We start from the raw sequence: 14,978 nt of genomic DNA on the forward strand, positions 1-14,978 counted from the left end.
GCCTTTATTTCAGGGGCTCGCTGGGTTTCCTAGGTTGTGCTAGGGCCCAACACTCATTTATGGCTGTGGCTTCAAATCTGAGCTTCTGGGTGTCCCCTAAACACACACATTGGGGATCTGCTGATGATACAGTGGGGTTAGAGGGTGTAGAAGGCAGAGAAGGAAGTAAGCTTCAAGGAGCAATTTCTTTTGAAGAGAATTTCATGACTTTTTCTGTTTGTTTGCCTTATTTTTAATTTGAAAACCACTGACTTGTAGCATTGTTTTTATGAGGGAAAATGTGTTTCAAGTGCCAGACCACACATCTGGGACACAACCTGTTCCTACTGCAGGCAATGATCAATAAGCCAGTGTCAAAATGTTGCAAGAGTCAGTAAACAAGAACCTGGCCCCTCAACCCAGACATCAAAAGCATTCCAAGCTCAAGGGTAGCTCCTGTGATGGCTCCTTTTCTCCTCATTCACCTAAACACATCTCTTTATTCAACAATAATTTGATGATTTACCCAGCTCCTTCTATGAGCCAGCAGCAGAAGCCAGCATTGGGAATGATGAGATGAATAAGAACTAGACTCAAATTGCCAGCAACAGTTAACCTGCTTGGAGGAATGAACGGGAAAGCCATTAAGTTCTCTTATGTGGGGCGGGAGTATAAAGAGACAGAGGGCTCTGAGGGGAACAGTCAAGCTTCCTGAGGAAAGAATGCTGAATTGAGACTGAAAAGATGAATGTTAGGAATGGGCAGATTCTAAAGCATGGAGCACAGCACGGAAAGGCAGATAGAGGGCACAGGGACAACCAGGTCCCCTGGACACCCTGACTTCTCAGGCCCACAGTACTCTAAACTGGCAAACTGTGATAGCTGGCCTTCAGTAAGACTGGCTTCTGATTAGATGGGTGTACACCTGACCCAAAGACTCATGCTAGCTAGAGAGTCCAATGAGGCATGTAATACAGATAATATTAACTAATTCAGCCAGTCACCCTGGCTCCCTCTGGAAGTTACACAGGGAAAAATAGCAGAGTCAAGAGCAGAGAAGTAAGGATACCAGACTAGGCAAGGCATTATGCACATTAAAGCTGCCTCTGGCCGAATCCAAACTATGAGTTCTCTTTCCAGTCTGTTCTGAATAACAGATCATCCCTGAACCTAGTGGCTTATCACAATAATAACCATTTTATCTCTCAGAATTTTTATGAATCAGGAACTTGGGAAAGACTCAGCCAAGTGGTTCTAGCTCATGGTCTCTTAGGCAGTTGTAGTGAGGTCAAGAAGAGCTAAAGCAGCAGGGAGCTGGAGCCCTGGGGACTGGCCCGACAATTCTCTCTCTTTATGCCACCTCAGAACTTCTCCATGGTGTCTCTCCCCCTGAAGTAGTTTGGGCTTCCTCCCAGTATGGCGGCTCCAGGGCAGTGAGAATGCTTACATGGCAGCTGAAGGCATCAAGAGGAAGGGTTCCAGCAAGCAAGGTGGAGGCTGCATCTCCTTTCATGACCTAACCTGGGAAGTCATATATAGCATCATCCCCACATATGCTCTTGTTTGAACTCATCACAGAAGCCCAACTAGTTTTCAAGCCTACCACCTAATGGAAGGAATATAGAAGAAAGTTGTGAACATATTTTAGAATTTCCACATAGTCTCAGTTTAGGCTGACAATGACACTTAATTTTCCTAAGGGTTTAGGTTAAGGTTGAAGTTACCTCTGGTCCTTATATATTAGACAAGCTACAGTTCACTCAGCAGGGCAAAACTCTAAAGCAGGACGTGAGCTCAGGGAAAGATAAGTCTAAAGAAGTAGGCGAGGGTCTTTCATGTCATACTAGGGGGCTATATTTTTTCTCCTACAGTTGTCTACTCTTCCTTCCAGGATAAGTGAGGACAGGTATAGCGACTTCCAAAAGTAGATGGCCTCTAGGGCAGAGACTGGAATCTGGTGGTTCACAACAGGAGGCACCCCATACAATATTCCTTAGATTGAGAAGTTTCTTTTAAAAAATCAGCAATTCAGGCTTCTCTTGAAAAAAATAGGAAGTCTGTTTACAGTGGAATCTTATTCTTGCACAGACAGAAAGCAGGGAAGAGAATAGCAGCTGTCCTCTTTAAACGAGGTGTCTGCTCTCCAGTTAGCCATAGTCTCTACCATTTCCTCTTGCATCACAATTGTCTTGGTTCATTACTTATGTTATCTTCCCAATAAATTTTTGAGTTTGTGACTGCTGATCTCAGGCTTCTCGTGGGTAAGAGCTTGTGTGGAATTGGGCTAACAAAGCTCCCTCTCATTTTTTCTCTTTTTTATCCTCATCTGCAGACATTCTTTCATTGCTTTAGAGAGAGAGGAAGGGAGGGGAGAGAGAGAGAAACGTCAATGTGAGAGAGAAGCATTGATTGGTTCCCTTCTCGTACATGCCACAATCAAGGATCGAACCTGCAACCCGACTATGTGCCCCAACACGGAATCAGACCCGCAACCTTTCAGTCTACGGGATGATGCTCCAAACAACTGAGTCACACTGAACAGGGCCTCATCCCCTCATTTTAATAATTGGCCATTCAAAGTATAATTTGCTTAAACTTTATATAGCAACACTATATGCACACATGTGTTTTTAACTGTTTTTAAAAAGAAACCTTGTTTCTCTCGTTAAGACATCTTTGAGGTTATTTCTCTGGCTGAACTTGACTTGATCCCTTGTTCAGAACAAGTACAAGCAATTGTGCATCCTGTAAAGTGTAAATCAGGTAAAGTCTTTATTTAATGTGGATAAGTTCTGCAACTTTAAGCGAAACAACATATAACAAAACCCAAAATGATGTATAACAAAATGAATTTTACCATTGTTTATAACTGATGTAAACAAGAGTTAAATTCCTATAGCATTTTACCAATGTTATAACAAAGCAACACTAAAGAAACTATGTTATGCGAAGACCTGCTGTATATGGGGACTTTCCCTCAGGAGAAGTTACCTCAGCTGCCTTTGTGAGGCAGCATCCTGGCCTGATGGCTGGTCTCTTAGTCCTCAGGTGATTTCAGCCAATCAGAACGTGGAAAAGCCCAGTTTAGGTGCGAATAACAGTGATATGTATCCTCACCTCACAGCAAGTACAACAGCTTGTTATACTCCTTTTCAACCCTACGAGCTCTACCCTTTCTTCAAGCCCTGAATCCAGTCCCAACTCCTTCAGAAAGCCTTCCCAGATTACTCTAGTTGTGTCAATAAGGCCTACTACCTAGGACAGCCTCTACAAGTCTGCTTTACACCTATGTTTCCAAGTCCTCCATCTCAGCTCCTTTATCCCTATGCCTCATCAGACTCCCTTTTGGCCCATAGCTAGCCTGGACTTTGCCCCAACAGGGCTGCAGCTCTCATTTGCCAAGAACCCTGCTAAAGCCTCCCTGTCTGGGTCAGTTCTCCAAAGCCTGCTCCTCCCTACTAGGTATCTCTAGGGCCAGTACTGAGCTGCTCCCCACCTCTTTTTCCACAATGCCTATTCCAGTGTCTACCAGAGACCCTGAAGCCAGTGAAAGGGCAAGAAAATGAAAAGATCAAACAGGATAGATTCTTGGGAAGCAGACAAAGAAATGACAAGAGGAAACTCCAGCTAGGAGCTAAGTGACATGGAAACCTGGTGACTTCACTGAGAATTAAAAATAACCACTGGAGACATGTAAGCATATGAGTGGCCACCACTGGTCCATATATGATTTTCTGTTCATATTATGTCTTTGAATTTGAGAAGAAGTTGCTAAAAAGAAAAGGTCAACATGAGATGGAAGACAAGCTGAGGATACAGGTAGGGGAAGTACCACTGTTAGGAATAAAGACAAAAAGACATTGAGGGTCTCAGAAATGTTCATAAAAGGGAATCAAAGCAGTAGGGGAGGAGAGAGACTGGATTCCTTTTGTTGGATGGTAACTGTCAGTAGACAGTTGTGTGTGGTGTGGCCTGAGCCCCACATTTAAAAATGAAACACAATTATAATGTTGGATATATAACAGGTGCAGCAACAAGAGAGCATGAGATAGGAAATTTCATCTTTGGGTTTAAGTACTTGGATGATTTAACTGCTGTAATAAATGATCAATATTTGATTCAGGTATCTAATATATAATAAGCATTGAATAATATCACAGGCATGTTAAGATTATATAGACCAGATGCCCATGAGATCAGATTAGATAATATCCCATATGATGGTTAAATGCTGCCATCAATTTATCATCACATATTTGTGCAATAAGTGACTTCCTAATGTTTACTAAAGGCCTGCTCTGAGCTGATGCTGGGGATGCAGTGATGAGTGAAAAAGGCACAGATCTTGACTTCATGGTAATTATAGTCTAGGATTAGTTATTCTCAACTGGAGGCAGTAACATCCACATCACTGGGGACACTTAGACATGGAGGGGGGTTCTTGGTTGCACATTGACTAAGGACACTACTGACATGTAGCTGTCAGGGACCAGGGATGCTAGGCATCGTACACTGTACAGACCCTGACTACAGGCCAACAGTACCCCTCTCAGCAAGTACTAGTAGTGCAAGATATGACACCATGTTTAGAGACAAATTTTTTTTCATAATAACAAAACCAAATACAATGTTTATTTTAGAAGGATAAATTTTCAAAATTTCTTTATAGAGTTATTATTTAATCTCATGGAATAGTTTTCTCCTACCTTATACATTTTGGAAAACACTAGAATAGGGGTTAAGTGTAGACACTACTAGGTTTGAATCCCAACTTCTATCACTTACTGGTTTGGATTGTGAGAAAGTTACTTAAAGTCTCTGAGCTCCTACCATGAGGTAAATGGTAGCTAGCTCATTGAGGTATTGTTGGATTGTTGGAAGGACTTAAAGGCAATAATGTCTATGAATTGCCTGTACAGTGTCTGAAAACCTAGATGTCAGTGTAGACATTTTGACCCAGAAGTTTGAGTGTGGAAAAAGATGATGTGATGGATGGATAGAGGGGGAACTGGTGACAGGGGATGGCTTCTTGGAGAATAAGGGCACCTGAAGTACTAAAAGGGACAGAGGAATGAGAAGGAGAGAAGAAAGCCCAGCAGATAAGGGTGGACAAATAGGGAAATGACTCAGGCAAGAAGACATAGCTGGAAGGTGCTGTTCCATCCATGAATCACATCTAAGAAATTACTTATTTCCCACAAAGATTCCCTTGAGTAAACAGGTCCCTGATGCTACCTCACCCTATTTCTACCTTGCATCATCTTTGTGCAGAAGAGGCATACAAACTTATTTCTTGGTCTCATGTGGTCCTGCCTCAGATGATTCACCGATAGAAAGGCTCACTGGAGGGAGAGGGCAGTGTCTAAGCAAGGTCTAACCACACCCTTAGCCTAGCCTCTCTTGGCAGGTCATCTCGGGGCCCCATCACTATATTGTGAGGTCAGCAGCAGGAACAAGAGCAGGGAGTCTAAGCAAATGAAGAGTTTGCTTCTATTCTGTATGGTCTTGCTTGTTTATTTGTTTGCTTGACATTTTAAATATCTTGACAAGATTTCTGCAACATTCCTTCATATAAGTTGGGTAGAAGTTGCAAGGTGGTCATGAGCCCCCATTGATCATGAGCAGAGATCTCACATTCTGGAGGCATGTGCCAGTTACATAACACAGAGCAGTGCTTTAGGTGTGTGGTGGGGGGAGGAGACAGAACCATGGCATTTATTTCATGCAGGCCACTGCAAAACTTATAAATACCTGTTGACTCTTCTTGCTTGTTGTAGGAAGCCCCAGCTTCCAATTCAAGTGTTGGTTCCACCCATGCATTAATGAAAGGCAACATCCCAGTTGTTGTCTACACCTCTTTACCTCCTTCCCCAAATAAAAATATTCAGAAAGTAGGTAAGAGTTGCCCCATTCTTAATGGCTCCCATGCCATCCTTTCACTCTTAGTGTTCTACATAGGTACTTCCCTAAAGCCAGCAGCTCTCTGATAAGGGGAATTACAGTTGGCAATCATGACTAGTGGGGCTTACTTCTACCTAGTGCTCTTGGTTGTTTTCTTGGTTGGGTTTTGGCATCTGTTCTTCACTATTTTGTGAGCTCTCCAACTGGTCCCCTTGATCAGTGCATGTGGAGTGATCAAACTGTGGTGTTTTTTGGTTTGTTCAGGAAGGAAGAAAGTAAAGTTATGCAAATATTATTTCTTTTCCTTATTCATACTCCAGAGTTGATGGTCAGGAAGCATTACTTATGAAAGGACCTTGGCCTTTTAAAGTGATAAAGTCTTCTCCCAAACCTGTCATTCTATGCAAAATTTCATCTTCCCATTTATAATATGGATTCAATGTCAGAAGTGGCAGTAAACACTCTCTGTAGGAAAGAGCTCTGATAAGTGAGTGATGTCTGTTTTGAAAGCAGAATGGGGAAGTGGAAGCATGTATGCCATGTGTTTGCCATCCTTGGTCTATAACCAACTAGATTATGGGCTGGCTTTTCATATTATTCCTAGAATTATAGTTTAGCCAACTGTCTCTGTCCTGAGAACCTATAACTACCTTTTTAAAAAATCATTTTACCTTGGTAATTATAAAAATATCATCATGTCACGTGATTTATTGCACTCAATCAAGAGACATCTATTGAGCCCCAGCTATATGCCATATATCATTCTAGGACCCTGACAAAATAGCAGTGAACAAGAAAGACAAGATCCCTGCCCTCGTGGAGCTAAATTCCTAGAGTAGGGAGGCAAATAATAAACAAGTACATACATAAGAACATTTCAGAACTTCTGGCCAAGATGGAGGCCTAGACAGACACGCTGCATCTCCCTCCACAACTAAGAAGAAATACAACTACCTCAAAACTAGAGACAACCAGAAGTTCCAGAAAACCGAGCTGCATGGAAGTCCAACAAACAAAGGTATAAAGAAGAAATACTCATACAGACAGGTAGGAGGGGCAGAGCTGGGGCGGAGAGGACGCAATGTGGTGGTGGCAGCAGCAACAACAGCGGCAGACTGGCAGAAAGCGCAGTCACAGATTTTTAAAAGTAGGGAGGGACACCTGGGGAGCGCTCCCAACACCAGACCAGACCCCACAGCTCACGGTTCAGTGTCAGGGAAAATAAAGTCTCATTGCTTCTGACTGTGCAAACAAGTGGAGGTTGGGGTGGAGGAAGATACTGTTGGTCTTTCAGTAGAGTACACTTGTTTAAAGGGCTGCCACAGTCCTAGAAGGTCTGCAGACCCAGCCACTCTTGGAATGACGGCCAGGGCAACAGCTAGAGGGGTGCCAGTCCCATACGGGAAGTGGGAGAAGTGCCTGGGAAAAGGGCGAGTGCTTAGTAAGCAGCATTGTTCCTTCTCAGACTCACCCTCCCCCATACAGGACCACAACGTGGTGAAACAAGTCACCTACACTGATGAATACCTAAGGCTCCACCCCTTACAATGTAACAGGTGCAACAGATCTACATAAGACACACAGGCAAACACAGGAGCCTGTCAAGAGGAGGAGGAAGAGAAGTATGGACCAAAACAGGGAGCAGATCAAGGTTTCAGCAGGAGAACTAAGGAGTTAGCCAACCTCACAGATGTAGAGTTCTAAATGCTGGTGATAAAGATGCTCACAGGCTTGACAGATATGCTTAACTATGGCAAATGCATAAGGGAAGAAGTGAAGGCTATGCTAAATGAAACAAAGGAAAATCTACACAAAACCAATGGCGAAGAGAAAGAAACTGGGGTTCAAATCAATGATTTGGAACACAAGGAAGAAAAAAACAGTCAACCAGTACAGAATGAGGAAACAAGAATTGAAAAAAATGAGGAGAGGCTTAGGAACCTCTGGGACAACTTTAAACATGCCAACATTTGAATCATGGGGTTGCCAGAAGGAGAAGAGGAAGAGCAAGAAATTGAATGCTTATGTGAAAAAATAATAAAGGAAAACTCCCCAAATTTGGCAAAGCAAATAGACATACAAGTCCAGGAAGCACAGAGAGTCCCAAACAAGCTAGACCCAAGGAGGATCACACCAAGACACATCATAATTAAAATGCCAAAGGTTCAAGATAAAGAGAGAATCTTAAAAGCAGCAAGAGAAAAGAGAGTTACCTACAAAAGCTGATAAGACTATCAGCTAATTTCTCAAAAGAAACTTTGCAGGCAAGAAGGGACTGGAAAGAAGTATTCAAAGGGATGAAAAGCAAGGACCTACAACCAAGGTTACTCTATCCAGCAAAGCTATCATTTAGAATGGAAGGGCAGATGAAGTGCTTCCCAGACAAGGTAAAGGTAAAGGAGTTCATCATCACCAAGCCATTATTATATGAAATGTTAAAGGGACTTATTTAAGAAAAATAAGATCAAAACTATGAACACTGAAATGACAACAAACTCACAACTACCAACAACTGAATGTAAAAAATAAAAACAAAATCCAACTAACAAACCAGAATAGGAACAGAATCACAGGTATGGGGATTATTTGGAGGGTTATCAGCTGGGAGGGGTGTTGCAGAACCCCTGGGCTGCTCCAGTTGAAAACAAACCCACGGGCTCTTTAGTTAGGGGCCCGATTGCCCGCCACCAAAATTATAACTCTCAATACCAGAGTTTAGTGAAAAGAAAAAGAATTGTTTATTTAACAGTTATATAGATTTAGATTATTTGCGGATTTCTGCTGTTAAGTCTCATGTTCTTTAAAACACCCACAAACACATATCCTTGCCTCCCCCCCTTCCAAACCAGGCTAGTTTTAGGAAAGTCACAGAAACCGTTTCCCTACTTTCCAAACACAGTTCAGCTTTACCAGCAGCTGCCAATCATTCAATCCTGATTGCGGAGGTCCTTTCTGTACTGTGGTGCCCTCCAGCTCTCAATGCAGAACCACCTGGATTCTCAGCCTCCTTGCAAACTGTCTTCTTCCTGCAAACTGCGCGGATCTCCTTTCCTTCTCAAAACCACATGGCGAGAGCCTCTTAACGCAGCCTGGAGACCCCTTCTCCAAGCCACATGGAGAAGGCCCCTTCACCAAGCCACGTGGAGGGAGCACACGAGAGCGAGAGCTCCAGAGTGAGCGCGTCAGAGAGAGAGTCAGAGCGCCAGAGCGAGAGTGAGAACCCGAGTCAGAGAGCGAGAGAGAGTCAGAGTGAGAGCACGAGCGAGAGCCAGAGAGAGTCTGAGCTAAAATGTCTGCAGCTGCTTATATATCCCTGACTGCGTCATCTGACTCAGTGGGCGTTGCAAACAGTTCTGACCATTCACAGGTCCTTACGTAGGCTCTGTGTGCTTTCTCCATACTGTCCCCTGGTTCAAGACTCCTCCCATCTGCCTGAGGCTTTGGATGCATTAAAGCCATTTGCATAAGAAAGACACTAGCCACCAGCCTCAGGCATGTGGAGGCATTCCAAAAGCTACTTCCTTCTCCCCATCCCCCAGCTGCAAGCTCTGGGGATTTTTGGACTCCCTTGTTTCTGTAACAGGGGGAGGGAGGAGAAATGGGGAAATGGTACAGGGATTAAGAAGCAATATTGGTTGGTACAAAATAGACAAGGGGAAGTTAAGAATAATATAGGAAAGAGTGAAGCCAAAGAACTTATATGCACGACCCATGGACATGAACTAAGGGGGATGAATTTCTGGAGAAAGGGGGGTACTGAGCAAAAGGGGAGCAAAGGAGGGAAAAATGGAACTACTGTAACAACATAATCAATAAAATATACTTAAAAAAGTAAAAGTAAATAAATACAAAGGAAAAGGAAAAAAGAAAAGAACATTTCAGGTAATAAGTGCTTCAAAGAAGCAGAACATATAAATAATTATAAAGACTGACTGAAAAAGGAGTTTGCTATTTCTTTTTAAGATGAGACATACACAATGGCATGTTTGAATGAGATTGGTAGAATTGCTATATAGAAATAAAAATTGAAGTTGCTCAAGAAAAGAAAAAATTGCAGGAACTACTTAGATGCCCCATTCTCTTTCACATATCCGCTCTTCACCAGAAGTTAATTTTTCTCTCTCCAGTTGATCTCTTTGTAGTCTGTAGTCATCAGCTTCTCTGTGCTTCCAGGGTTGGGTTATTTTCCATCATATATGCCATGACCATCAGCTTCCCAAAGAAAATCATTCATGAGAGCATGAGATGCCCTCTATATAGATTTAGGTATTTTTCTACTATCTAGACTCACTGGTATGTTCTTAAAGTCAATTTAACTGTCTGGTATGCTGTCACCTTCCCTCTTTTTTTTTTTTTTTTTTTTTAAGACAGTGTTGTCTCCAGAGGATTTAGTTCTTTTTATTTTATTTTTTATATCCTCATCCTGTAGGAAACAAGAAAATAGTGACTCCCAAACCAGTAGAAAATCATAGTAACAAAGGGAAAATGTAATTAAAGGGTCTCAAGGGCAAATGTAATTAGAGGATCTCTGAAAAGGGAGTTGACAGCATTAGCATATTTACAAATCACAATAGGGGCATTTAGATAATCGAGTTAGATTGTAACTCCGGAGTAACCAGTAATGGAGAAATGGGGGAGAAGGAGAGGGGTGGGGGAGCTAATCATGTTAGAGAGGGGGAGCTAATTGTGTTAGTATAAAACCAATTTTCTTTGTCTACCTGGGGCGCACATTCTCCTGGCTGAGGGTGCGCCCAACTCTGCAGACTCGTGAATAAATGCCTCACTTTGCTGCTCAAGTCCTGTATCCCGGTTTTTATTGAGAGCATTTCTCACAATTTGGGGGCTCATCCAGGATCCTCTGCCAGTGTGCGGGAAGGGGCTCTGAGCCGAGGTGGGGAGATTCATCCTAACTGCTTTTGGGTGGCTTGCTTGACCCAGGGCCCACCCGCCTCACAGTGTCCAGAAATGGACCCGAGACTTCTTGTTGGGACAGCAGTAGATCGATGCAAGGGGGAAACAAGGGCAAACACCACGGCAACCAGGCAACCTTGTGCACAGGCCAAGGTAAGAAAATTGGACTTAAGTACTGCCTTGGTGGTTGGGCATCCTAGGGAAGCTGATTGTGTGTGTGGCCGGGACGTGTCTCAATACATGAAGCGAGTGTGGAGTGCCCCTCCGCTGGGTCCATTCTCCCATGAGGGAAACAGCCAGAGACGGATGAAGTGTCTCGGGCTGTGTGCAAAGTCTCTGGTAAGAAGGTTGAACACACAGGACTGTATACAAGAAACTTCCAGTAAGGGAGGTTGAGTATACAGGGCATGGGTAGAAATTCTCGGTATAGGAGGATTGAGCTCGCGGGGTCTGTGTTCAATAAACCTCTGGTAAAGAAGGTTGAGAACACAACTGAATTCAGTCACAGGAATCAGCTGAGGATGGGAAATAAAAATTCTAGGCCTAGGGAAATTTAAAGGTGTGGGGCCAAGGAAGGCCCCACAGACATTCCACCCAAGAGTCCATTAGGGAGAATGTTAGAGCACTGGGGAGATGACCCCTGGACCAAAAGTAAGGAAAAACAGGCAATGGTAAAATATTGTCATCTCCTTTGGCCAAAGGAACCCATTAAGGGGAAATCTGTGTTCTGGCCCCAATTTGGATCTGATGAATGTTGGCTTTGTCAAGCCCTGGTCTTATATGTGAGTGATCGGGCATCAGCTTCTGTGAGAAACGCTCACAATAAAAACCGGGACACAGGACTTGAGCAGTAAAGCGAGGCCTTTATTCACGAGTCTGCAGAGCCGGGCGCACCCTCATAGCCAGGAGAACGTGCGCGCTAAGTAGACAAAGGAACCTGGTTTTATAGTCTTAGCTTCCCCACCCTAGCGCAACTAGTTTCCCCTCCCCTCTCCTCCTTCCCCGTTTCTCCATGACTGGATACTCCGGAGGTACAATCTAACGCGTTCATCTAAATGCCCCTATTGTGATTTGTGAATATGCTAATGTTATCCACTCCCTTCTCAGAGATCCTTTAATTACATTTGCCCTTAAGACCCTTTAATTACATTTGCCTTTTGTTACCAATGACTTTGCTACTGGTTTGGGAGTCACTATGACCTTGTTTCTAACACTTCTAAGGAAGGGAAGGAATATGCTCTCTGCTGGTTACAACATACCAGCAGGTCTACAGGCCTCTTCCCTGTGAAAGAAAAAGAAGATAAAACCTGGGAGGGACCCTCTGTCCTGTCTCGCGTCGCCTTACAGCCCTGGCCAGGTGGCAACCAACTGGGCACAGGCACCGTGGACAGACAGTATAGATGAATCAGGCCAGGTGCACCTAACAGGTGCCCAACTGGTAGCTATGCCCACGACACCCACAGCACTGGCAGGAACTTACTCTAGATTAAGGACAGTATTAGAACAATGTAAGCAAGACCTGAAGAACTTCCCCATTCTCTCAGAGCAGCCGATGTTTCCCCTTAGGGAGGTCTCCATGGGCCCAGGACATATTGGATATGTCAAATGCTCCTTCAACAAGCACTAAAGTTAGAAACTTCAAGTGCAATATGAAGCACTTGGTAGAGGACCCCTTTGGATTGGCAGAACAATTAGGTCAGTTCCTTGGACCCAGCATATACATGTGGATGGAATTAATGTCTATACTAGACATCTTCAGTGGGGAAGAGAAGGGAGTGATCAGACAGGCTGCTATGAGGATATGGGAAAGGGAACATCCTCCTGGTCAGAGAATTGTCCCGGCCTAACAAAAGTTTCCCAGTATAGACCCTGAATGGGATAACAGGCAGGAGGATAGGGCTCAGATGAGAGACTTTAGGAGCCTCATCATCAGGGGAATCAACGAATTTGTTCCCTAAGCACAGAATGTCTCCAAGGCATTCGAGATACAGCTCCATCAGCATTCCTACAGAAGCTGAGGGACCAGATGAGAAAGTATTCTGGTCTAAATCCAGAGAATGCTGTAGGACAGGGACTCTTAAAATCACCATTGTAACAGAAACTGGCCAGATATTTGTAAGAAATTGCAGAAGGTAGATGAATGGGCCAGATAGAACAATTGAAAAACTCCTCAGGAAAGCTCAGAAAGTATATGTTAGAAGAGAGGAGGAGAAACAGGAACTTCAAAAAGCTGCAGGATATCACTGCAAATCTAGAAACTTTTAGCTGGCAGGTACTGAGTTTGAGTATAGTCCTTCACAGTGTGGAAAAGAACAAGGATTGGAAGCATGTTATGGTTAAATCTAAAGAAGTAAAGGGTATTTAGAAAGTTTGTGAATGTTGCAGAAGGTCTGAGGAAAGTTGTAATGATAAAAAGGAAAGTGATGGAAGTTTTAAACCTGGGAAAAGGAAACCTCAGATGCTTGTGTTCTAATATTATAAAAGTATACTTTGGTCTGTTCTGCTGTGGAATTCTCTGTATCTGTTTTTGACCAATGAGACCTAGGAAAGGTTGTCTGTTAACCAGTCAGCAAAAATTCCTTTTGCCACCCAGGACCCAGGAAGGGTCATTCAGGGCGGCTGAGTGCTCCAGCCTGGGCAAGTGAACATGTCTCTGCCAAGGTTATGTCTCTCTAGGAGACCAGTGGACATACTGGAGAGGGCCTAGCTATCTGTGTTTTGAATTATTGCTCTGTTTATGCTCTGAAAGGAAAAATTGAAGTTTCCCAGGGAAATTTAAAACTTCACATGAGAGAAAGGGAACCAGGGAAAGTGTAAAGCATGTAAATGGAAAGGTTTATTAGAAGTTTATAAAGGTTTTGAAAATAAATTTTATGGTTTTAGTAAAGCAAGGTATAATGCATGGAAATGCAGTTTTGAAGGACAAGGATTTTACTTAATGCCTTTATATTTTTCTCCCTACCTGAGCCCTCCAGTATTTGGCATTCTAAAAAAGTAAGACATGACATAAGGTTCCTTTGCATAAAGCTAGTAATACCAGTTGCTAATGGTGGTTTTGTCAGCTGAGGCTTTGACTGGGATGTCATGCCCGAAGGAGGCATGCCTAGGCTCTAGTTGTTACCAGAAAGCCCGGAGAAATGGGAGTTGACTTTCTTTCTTTCTTTTTTAAAAAATAATTTATTTATTTATTTGTTTATTTATTTTATTTTTAGAGAGAGGGGAAAGGAGTAAGAGAGGGAGAGAAGCATCACTGTGTGGTTGCCTCTCACTCATGCCCCCAACTGGGGACCTGACTTGCAACCTAGTCATGTGCCCTGACTGGGAATTGAACCAGCAACACTTGGCTCGCAGGCTGATTCTCAATCCACTGAGCCACAGCAGCCAGGGCTTGGGTGTTGACTTTCAAGGAAAATGAAGTGAAGGAGAAAAAATCCTGATACCCTGGTTGGTTGTGCGGTTCATGGTAACCTTTCTAGGGAAGGAATGAAGGTTGCTTTCCTGATAGATGGTTAGGAGGAACTTAAGGCACAATGGAAAACCGGAAGGACTTGTAAAAAGCATGGGTTTTACAGGCAAGGCTAGATGGCAGGTGTGTGGCTCAGCTTCTGTGCCCAGAGGGCAGACTGAAGGTCAACCTGACGATTCTTTGTGTGAGTTCCAGCAAAGCAGACTTAAAAGATTATATGTGCTCAATTGCTGCTCTTGTTGTGTTTATACAAATGAACAGGCTAAATTAAAATTGGACTTAATGTAGTCCCTTTAATAACAAGGAAGGTAATCTTAAGGAGAAAAATCATGACTTGAGGAAAATCACAATGCTCAGTGGTAGACTATAAACTAGTGCATCTAATTGTCTTTAAAACTTTGTTTTCATTTAGAAGTTAAAACTAGGCTTGCAAAATCATCAAAAATGTTCAAGCTACAGGCAAGGATGACCTGTCAAATGGCCACTGTTAAATATCATTCCAGCAAAGGCCCTCTGGCTGAATGTCTCAGATTCAGAGGCTGGTTTGTTGGTTATGTTGTATGAATTAACATGTATATTCTTCTTTTTGTTTGCATAGGGCATAAGCCTATAATTTTATAACCTGAGTAATTATCTGTATGTGTATAGGCCTCACTTAAGAAGCCCATCTGCATTGCTGCCTCCTGAGACTCAATGGTTTGGCTGAACTAAGTGGTTGGGT

This window comes from Furipterus horrens, unplaced genomic scaffold (genome assembly GCF_987537825.1).
Source record: "Furipterus horrens unplaced genomic scaffold, mFurHor1.1.pri manual_scaffold_6, whole genome shotgun sequence".
NCBI lineage: Eukaryota > Metazoa > Chordata > Mammalia > Chiroptera > Furipteridae > Furipterus > Furipterus horrens.